We start from the raw sequence: 10,299 nt of genomic DNA, 5'->3' as shown, positions 1-10,299 counted from the left end.
ATGTTGTACAGAGGTGAGGCACACTACAAGAAGCAGCCAGCCTCTGCCATCCAGCGCATGCTCACTCTGGCAGTGACTTTCTCAATCAGCCTAAGCAAAGGCTCCTCCACTGTAGCTGCACTGGTCCCTTTCCTTCTCTGTCTTACAGGTGGCCTCAGTAAGGAAGGCAAGACAGAGAGATATCTCTACCAGAGGTTGAGTAGTCTAATCGTATAAACAGATTGAAAAACTCAAGAATTCAGATACGGCCGGGCGCGGTGGCTCAAGCCTGTAATCCCAGCACTTTGGGAGGCCGAGACGGGCGGATCACGAGGTCAGGAGATGGAGGCCATCCTGGCTAACATGGTGAAACCCCATCTCTACTAAAAAATACAAAAAACTAGCCGGGCGAGGTGGCGGGCGCCTGTAGTCCCAGCTACTTGGGAGGCTGAGGCAGGAGAATGGCGTAAACCCGGGAGGCGGAGCTTGAGGTGAGCTGAGATCCGGCCACTGCACTCCAGCCTGGGCGACAAAAGCGAGACTCTATCTCAACAAAAAAAAAAACAAAAAAAAAAAAAAAAAAGAATTCAGATAGTCCAGTGTATCTCCTCTGGCTCCTGAAATCCCACAGAAGTTGACCTTCAGAAGACAGGACAATGTGGGAAAGTTTGAAACTTCCTGGAGACTTGTTACATGGCTTTGACCAAAAGGCTGATAGTGATATGGACAATAAAGTCCAGGCTGAGGTGGTCTCAGATGGAGATGAGGAAATTCTTGGAAACTGAAGCAAAAGTGACTCTCGTTATGCTTTAGCAAAGGGACCGATGGCAGTTTGCCCCTGCCCTACAGATCTGTGAAACTTTGAACTTGAAAGAGATAATTTAGAGTATCTGGTAGAAGAAATTTCTAAGCAGCAAAGCATTCAAGAGAAAGCAGAGTGTAAAAGTTTGGCAAATGTGCAGCCTGATGATGCAATAGAAAAAAAAAAACAAAAAACATTTTCTGGGGAGAAATTCAGGCCTGCTGGAGAAACCTGCACAAGCAATGAGGTGCTGAATGTCAATCACCAAGACAATAGGGAAAATGTCTCCAGAGTACATCAGAGACTTTCACAGCAGACCCTCCCATCACAAGCATGGAGGCCTAGGAGGGAAAATGCTTTCCTGTGCCAGGTTCAGGGCCCCCCTGCTATGTGCAGCTTATGGGCTCAATGCCCTGTATCCCAGCTGCTCCAGTTGTGGCTAAAGAGGGCCAAGGTATAGCTCGGGCCATGGCTTCAGAGGGTGCAAGCCCAAAGTCTTGGCAGCTTCTATGTGGTGTTGAGCCTGCGGGTGCGCAGAAGCCAAGAATTGAGGTTTGGGAACCTCTGCCTAGATTTCAGAGGATGTATGGAAAGAGCTGGTTGTCTAGGCAGAAGTTTGCTGCAGGGGTGTGGCCCTCATGGAGAATCTCTGCTAGGGCAGTGTGGAAGGGAAATATGGGGTGGAAGCCCCCACACAGAGTTCCCACTGGCATACTGCCTAGTGGAGCTATGAGAAGAGGGCCACTATCCTCCAGACCCCAGAATGATAGATCCACACACAGCTTGTAGCATGCACCTGGAAAAGCCGCAGATACTCAATGCCAGCCCATAAAAGCAGCCAGGACAGTTGATTTTATGCAGATTTTATGGAGCCTGATTTCCTAAAAAACCTCACTAATTCAGTGATTACCAATTTATTGGCCACAGATTCCCAGGTACCTCAGACATCACTGAAAGGGTCTCTGTAAGTCCATGGGGTCTCCAGGCATCATCTAGAAACAGTCATATCTCACACATACAGATATTGCTGTTTTTCAAATGTATGTAGATGAGTTGTAATTTAGGAGTTTTACAGAGTCAACAGGTACTAAAAGTAATACTTCAATCATATTGGAGGTTTATAAAAATGTTTATAATTTTTTATTAAAATGTAGATTAAGTTAGGAAACCACTTCATTAGACCAGTTGTTATCTAGGTCTGAGCCATCCAGTATGGTAGCCACGTGTGACTATTTAGCATTAGAATGAAATTAATTAAAAATTCACTTTCTTCAGTTTCCCTAAGTACATTTTAAGTAACCACATGAGGCTAATGGCTAAATGACCAAAAAGTGTAGATATATAATATTTCCATCCTTGCAGAAATTCATGCTGTTGATGTTGACACTTAAGATGAATAAAAAGTAACTTAACCATGAAATGTAAATTTAGCAGAAGTCAGTCATCTAATTTATAGCATAACAGAGAGAAAAGAAATTGGGGATGATTAATCAGTTTCTACCCTTGTTTGGTGAACAAATACATCATCTCTTCATAAAGAAATAAATGAGATTTATTGGTTTTTTTTCTGGGTATTGCCTGGATTGTAAATGCTTCTCCCACCTCCTTATCCCAACCTTCTTCCTTGTAAGTTAGTTACTTGTTATTGGCAAATGGCAACTATGGAGACTAGAAGAAACACAGAAAGAAAAATAGTGGGTCCAAAGCTGAAAAGAAAAAGAAGTGGCATCTGCAGGATCTCCAGCTAGGGGATGAAGAAGATGCTGCGAAGAGAAATCCCAAAGCTGTTGCAGTTCAGTCCGCTCTGCAGATGGCTCAGTCCTTTCACAGGTGTGTTTAGCTGCAGTCTGGTGCTTATTCTATTGATTCTTTTTAAATAGTAAGAGCCTTTCACAGGTGACATTTGTATTCACAAGTCTAGTCCAGCTCCAAAAGACAAGGAGATGCATGGTATGTGACTTTTACTAAAATGTGAGAAGCCTTTCCCATAGAAGCTGCCTTGCCTCCAGCATCTGCACACTGGTTGGTGTTTCTCACCCAGGATAAAAGAATTTACAGAATTTGTTTGTTCCTAAACTTTAAACTGTTTCTATGGTGATAAGTGTGCTTTCCCCCTTGGATATGTTTTACGTAGTTGTAATATAAAATACAAAAATTACAATATTTAATACTAACATAGCTTTATTTAGTGAGTCCTTGTGATATTCTTAGCAGTGTACTTTAAACGTTATTCAACTAAATCCTTCCAGCAGCCTCACCGGAGTAGGAATCATTCTTGCCCTCATTTTATGGATAGGAAAACTGAGGTCAAGAAAACGAGTTCCCTCCAATCATATAACCAGTAAGTAGGAGAGGCAAATTTAACTCCAGAGCCTCTGCTCTTATCTGTTATGATGCACTGCTTTGGTATTTACTTTTTGATTTTTTAAAAATTATTAAAATCACTCATAAAACAGATTTAAGGAGTGTTTAATTTTCAACTGTCTATACTATTGAAGTCATCTTGTTACATCTTTATTAAACAGTAATTATTTGGATAGAGGCCAGAAATTAACAAGTTAATAATTGACAAGTTAATTATATTTATATATTGTCTGTTGTACTCTCTATAAAATACACTAAAGTACTCATATCTATAAGTATACTAAAAAAAGTCTACTTACAAGGTTGATACCTTTTACTCTATTTTGAACGTGAGTTTACTTTTTTTTTTTTTTTAAATGAATAGGACACAGGATTTGAAGACAAAAAACATCATATTCCAGTGGTTGATTGAACTCCACTAGAGCCCCCATCAATAGTGGCAGTGGTGACGGGGTCTCCAAAGTTGGAAAGCGCACTTTGATATAATGCCTCATTCCGAACTTCACCGGGCAGAAGTTGACCGAGATCAGAGGCCCTGTGACGATCGTGTCAGGTAAAAGATGCCAGACACAGAGTTGGCGTGGCTGTTGTCATCTGAGGGACATGCGTGTGTTTGTTGTTTACTTGAGTGGAGCATGTTAAATATTGTCATATTATGTTACCTCTCTTATACTTTTACTAAGTTGGCTATAGCTTCAGAAAAGGGTAAGTTCCCAGAGATAAGGATGTGATACATATCTTATCCTGACTGCTCTATGGCTCTACCAAGCATGTTCCTTGGAAGGGCCTAGCAGGCCTGGTCACTGTGAACACATCATTTAACAGAGAGCACGTACCTCCTATGTGCCAGGTGCACATGCTTGCCCTTATGAAACCACATGCTGGTGGCAGTGCGCATTTTCTCTTTTTCCTGTAAGAATTGTCTGCTTTGGGAGATGGTGACCTTTCCAAGTTTGAAGGAAGATGAAATAAACTTCCAGTGGTAGAATGGCAATGCACACTCTGAAATCTCTTGTTATTGCAGTAATATAGTTAGATTGAGGTTTTTCTTTATCTTTGGAGCATCCATATTTTCTTTTCCTTTTTTTGAGACAGTCTTATGCTGTGGCACAGACTGGAGTGCAGTGGTGGGATTACAGCTCACTGCAGCCTCAACCTCCCAGGCTCAAGCAATCCTCCTACCTTAGCCTCCTGAGTAGTGTATGCCACCATACCTGACTAATTTTTCTTTGCCCCCCCCCTTTTTTTTTGAGACAGAATCTTGCTCTGTTGCCCAGGCTGGAGTGCAGTGGCACGATGTCAACTCACTGCAACCTCCGTCTCCTGGGTTCAAGCAATTCTCCTGCCTCAGCCTCCTGAGTAGCTGGGATTACAGGCATGCGCCACCATGCCTGGCTAATGTTTGTATTTTTAGTAGAGATGAGGTTTCACCATGTTGGCTAGGCTGGCCTCGAACTCCTGACTTCAAGTGATCCACCTGCCTTGGCTTCCCAAACTGCTGGGATTACAGGCATGAGCTGCTGCACTGCGCCCGTCCTCCTTTTTTTTTCTGTTTTTTTTTTTTTTTTTTTTTTTTTTTTTTTGAGAGATGGGGTTTCCCCATGTGGCCCAGGCTGGTTTCAAAACTCCTGGGCTCAAGGGATCTGCCTGCCTTGGCCTCCCACTGTGCCCAGTCCACATTTTCTTGACCATTTTCTTATAACCTTAATTTACAAATGATTATCGTTATGAATATTCTGTTACATTATGTTTGAGGATGTTTGTAGCTATAGTGGGAATACGGGAAGTTTTTTTTTTTTTGTGGAGCACTCATTTATTGAGGAGAAATTCCATTTACAAACAATTTTATGGTAGATTAAAATAAAGCAAATACTAATTCCAACTGTATAAGTATGTAACAATACAAAATAGATTGTTCCAAATTCTTTTGTTTTTTAATTTAATATTGATGTCTCCCTTGCCTTTGAGAGAAAATATTGCATTGCAAAGCTGATGGGTGTTTGAGTGAAAAAATATATATCAAACTCATCCTTAATGTAACCTGGTGATCATACTTTGGTTGATATGAGATTGGACATTAGCTTGGAGATGAGCCATTTTATTAAGCCACAGTGACCTCCTCTCTTCACTAAATTTGAGTGGAAGATAAACTTCTTCCAGATATTAAGTGGTAAATTTTTGGAATGGTCAGAATCGGTACCTTTTATCTTTTTATTCTGTTATTAGATGTGTATGATGGGTTGCAAATAATTTATTTACTTTTGTCTTTTTTTTAATTATACTTTAGGTTCTAGGGTACATGTGGATAACGTGCAGGTTTGTTATATATGTATACTTGTGCCATGTTGGCGTGCTGCACCCATCAACTCGTCAGCACCTATCAACTCGTCATTTACATCAGGTATAACTCCCAATGCAATCCCTCCCCCCTCCCCCCTCCCCATGATAGGCCCCAGTGTATGATGTTCCCCTTCCCAAGTCCAAGTGATTTCATTGTTCAGTTCCCACCTATGAGTGAGAACATGTGGTGTTTGGTTGTCTGTTCTTGCGATAGTTTGCTGAGAATGATGGTTTCCAGCTGCATCCATGTCCCTACAAAGGACATGAACTCATCCTTTTTTATGGCTGCATAGTATTCCATGGTGTATATGTGCCACATTTTCTTAATCCAGTCTGTCACTGATGGACATTTGGGTTGATTCCAAGTCTTTGCTATTATGAATAGTGCTGCAATAAACATACGTGTGTATGTGTCTTTATAGCAGCATGATTTATAATCCTTTGGGTATATACCCAGTAATGGGATGGCTGGGTCATATGGTACATCTAGTTCTAGATCCTTGAGGAATCGCCATACTGTTTTCCATAATGGCGGAACTAGTTTACAATCCCACCAACAGTGTAAAAGTGTTCCTATTTCTCCACATCCTCTCCAGCACCTATTGTTTCCTGACTTTTTAATGATTGCCATTCTAACTGGTGTGAGATGGTATCTCATTGTGGTTTTGATTTGCATTTCTCTGATGGCCAGTGATGATGAGCATTTTTTCATGTGTCTGTTGGCTGTATGAATGTCTTCTTTTGAGAACTGTCTGTTCATATCCTTTGCCCACTTTTCGATGGGATTGTTTGTTTTTTTCTCATAAATTTGTTTGAGTTCTTTGTAGGTTCTGGATATTAGCCCTTTGTCAGATGAGTAGATTGCAAAAATTTTCTCCCATTCTGTAGGTTGCCTGTTCACTCTGATGGTAGTTTCTTTTGCTGTGCAGAAGCTCTTTAGTTTAATGAGATCCCATTTGTCAATTTTGGCTTTTGTTGCCGTTGCTTTTGGTGTTTTAGACATGAAGTCCTTGCCCATGCCTATGTCCTGAATGGTATTACCTAGGTTTTCTTCTAGGGTTTTTATGGTATTAGGTCTAACATTTAAGTCTCTAATCCATCTTGAATTAATTTTCGTATAAGGAGTAAGGAAAGGATCCAGTTTCAGCTTTCTACTTATGGCTAGCCAATTTTCCCAGGACCATTTATTAAATAGGGAATCCTTTCCCCATTTCTTGTTTTTCTGAGGTTTGTCAAAGATCAGATGGCTGTAGATGTGTGGTATTATTTCTGAGAACTCTGTTCTGTTCCATTGGTCTATATCTCTGTTTTGGTACCAGTACCATGCTGTTTTGGTTACTGTAGCCTTGTAGTATAGTTTGAAGTCAGGTAGCGTGATGCCTACAGCTTTGGGAAGTTTTGATAGAGGTGAAGACGTTGGCCTGCAGCTGAACAGCAAGATCATGGTTATCATGGAGCCTGTCAAGTCAGAATTTTCCCTGTTTGAGCACTTTTATTCATCTGGGTACACTTTTGATATTATTTAAATTTAGAACACAGCAAGGAAAACAGGATGGAATTTATTTTATTTTACCAGTTTTTGCTTATAAAAATGAACTTCTGGTACACTCCTATAAACGTGTATGGTGTTTTGCTGGATGCAATTACAAAAATGAAACTTAGCATTGATGGTTACAGTTTTTTCAGGGTCTTTTTAAAGTAAAGTTTTCATCTTTTCACTTACAGGTAAAAAGTGCAGACTCACCATTATTGAATGTGGGTGTGACATTAACATGATAGTTGATCTGGCTAAAGCAGCAGATCTGGTAAGTCAGCAGGGGCAGCCTGGGGTGCTGATGGAGACTTACAGCATTGTGATAGGTTATTTACCCTGTGATGAAGGGAAGAGAGTTTTATGATTATTAAAGGAAACATGATCATCATCAGGGATACAGTAGATGTGACTGAATTGATGATAATTATAGTAATAAGTGTTATTATATTAATAATAAACATGGAATGTGCACAATGACATGTATTCCAAAATCTTAGAGCACATCACAGGATGGAGAAAACCTTTAATGAACACAGCTAATAAGAGCTCATTAATATGTGTACATAGATATGTAAAAATATATCATAGTAAGTGTCATTTCTTCTTGGACCCTTCCTGTCACCGTGCTGACTGCTTTCTACAAACTTGGCTTACATAGACCCTTGATACACCCTTGAGATGAGTAGGCATTATCTGTAGCTTACAAAAGATGAAATAGAGGCTCCCAGCAGTTAAGTAACTTGTGTGAGGATGGGACCGTTCTTCTCGATGGTTCCAGAACCTTCATCCTTAATGATAATGCTAAAGTACATGAATTGCCTGAAGAAGTGGTTAGAGTTTATCAATAGAAAATCTAGACAGTACTCAGTGTATGGAAAATGTACATGCTCTTGCATTTATGGAAATGATAATGCTCACTATTTCTGATATTCTATTAACTACTTAGTTTAATCAAAGATGGGCATTTCTGTTTCCATATTTTGTTATTTTTAGTTTATCTATGGAAAGATAAGAACAAAAGTGTATTTAATATTAAAATTACAAGTTTCCAGTAATCAATTCTGAAATTATTTAGCATCTTTGAAGTGTCTTAAATTTTAAAAATTGGTCTTATCTGCTTATATTTTCTTATAGACTACCATTCATTATAATCTTACAGTGTTTTGACTTGATTTTAAACTGGTACCTGTTTAAAAAATACTTCTGAGCAATTGAGTTATACAAGTTGACATACAAGATAGAGGTTTCCACTGCATACTTCTCAAAAAAAAAAAAAAAGATCGTTTTTTTTTTTTTCTATGAGGATATTGAAACAAGAAGTTGGTTTTCTGTACATATTTAATATATTTCATTGATTATCACTTGCTTCCCATTCTTTGGATGTCAGAGACCTGTTATTTGGCTTAAAAGTACATTGCAGAAAACTTCATTTCTTTAAATTAGGATTTCTTAGGTAAGGGCCAGGTTAGACCCAGCCTTTTCTGAGTTACTTCTCATGCATTAAAATTCTTAAAATGGAAGTTTATATCCTAGTGGACATTGTCTTATGGTTGCCTTTTAGAGCAAGTCAGAGGGTGGTGGTTTCTCTGTCTGGGTGATGCCTATGTAGTCATTTGATTTAGTCTGGAGTGCGACTTTTCTGTCAAGGACCAGATAGTAAATATTTTCGGCTTTGTGGATCATATCTCTTGCAGCTACTTAGCTCTGCAGTTGTAGTGCACAGGCAGCCATAGACAGTATGTAAATGAATTAATGTGGCTGTGTTCCAATAAAACTTTAGTTACAAACACAGGTGATGGGTGGATTTGGCCCGTGGGCCAGTTGCCAACCCCTAGTGTAGGTGGTCTGTTTTGGTAGTTTCTTTGAGAAATGATGTGTTCTGTTTGTAGGTACTGATGCTTACAGATGGCAGCTTTGGGTTTGAAATGGAAATGTTTGAGTTTCTAAACATCTGTCAAGTATACGGTTTTCCTAAAATTGTGGGAGTTCTCACCCACCTTGACTCCTTCAAGCATAATAAACAACTGAACAAGACAAAGAAGCAATTAAAACACAGGTTCTGGATAGAAGTTTACCCTGCAGGAAGAGAAATAATTGTTGGATACTAACAGTATAATCCTACTAAAATAGACTGAAGAGGGCTGATGCAGTGGTGCATGCCTGTAATCCCAGCACTGTGGTAAGCAGAGGCTGGTGGATCACTTGAGGCCAGGAGTTTTGAGCTCAGCAAAAATGACCAAACCCTGTCTCTACTGAAAATGCAAAAATTAGTCGGGTGTGGTGGCATGCACCTGTAATCCCAGCTACTCAGGAGGCTGAGACATGGAATTGCTTGAACCTGGGAGGGAGAGCGTGCAGTGAGCTGAGATCGTGCCACTGCACTCCAGCGTGGGTGACAGAGTGAGACTCCATCTCACAAAAAAAAAAAAAAAAAAAAGACTGAGGAGGCATTGCTAAAATCTCTCTAGGATTTGGATTTGGCTCCTGAATTCCCATTGTGTATGTGTTCACAGTCTCTGGAAGGTTTCCCTCAAGAGGGTGCTTATTCTGGGTCTCCTGGTATATCTCACTGCTGCACCAGGCAGTGTCTGGCTGTTTTGGGGTCAGGACTTAATAGAGTACATCAGAAGTTTCTGCCAGTTACAGGATCGGGCACTGCCCCTTCCTTTCCATGCTGCTCTGGTCCATCGGCCACAGAACCGTTTCTGTGCTCAGAGGCCTCACCTCGCTCTCCTCACCATACTTAGACAGATGAACCTGCTCAGCTGCAGAGCAGTCTGCCTCTGTGGGATTCTAATAAGTCCTGAAAGAAGCCAGCAAGACTCTGGAAGCCTCAGAACAGTGGCTTTGCTGGAAGTCTCCCTTCTTAGGATTGCTTCTTGTAAACAAGAAGAGCTTTTATTTTGTTGCAGTATTGATGAGAATTTAATTGGAATTTAATTTTTAATTTTCCTTTAATGTTTAGGGTGCCAACTGTTCTACCTTTCTGGAATGGTGCATGGAGAATATCAAAACCAAGAAAACCACAATCTGGGCCATTTTATTACAGTTGTGAAGTTTAGGCCTCTCACATGGCAAACTTCTCACCCTTATATCCCGGCAGAGAGGTAAAAAGTGATTGTAAACTTTTTCTTCCTGGGCCATATATTTCAAAGCTAAACAGGCTGGAAAAAGAAGAGTGGTAGGATTTATTTTGTGCCTATTTGAATAGTGGGGGTAGAAGTGCAGTTGATGGGAAATGTCTACTTATATCATTGCTCAAAGATGCTGTGCCTTTGGG

At 40.2% G+C, this 10,299-nt stretch overlaps 1 pseudogene; it reads left to right on the top strand.

The window, feature by feature from the left end:
• Positions 1–10,299, top strand: part of LOC103215728 (ribosome biogenesis protein BMS1 homolog) — a 49,428-nt pseudogene continuing 39,129 nt past the window's right edge.

The sequence above is a fragment of the Chlorocebus sabaeus genome, chromosome 9, assembly GCF_047675955.1.
Source record: "Chlorocebus sabaeus isolate Y175 chromosome 9, mChlSab1.0.hap1, whole genome shotgun sequence".
NCBI lineage: Eukaryota > Metazoa > Chordata > Mammalia > Primates > Cercopithecidae > Chlorocebus > Chlorocebus sabaeus.
The sequence above is the reverse complement of the archived record's forward strand: the minus strand, read 5'-3'. Positions and strand labels throughout refer to the sequence as shown.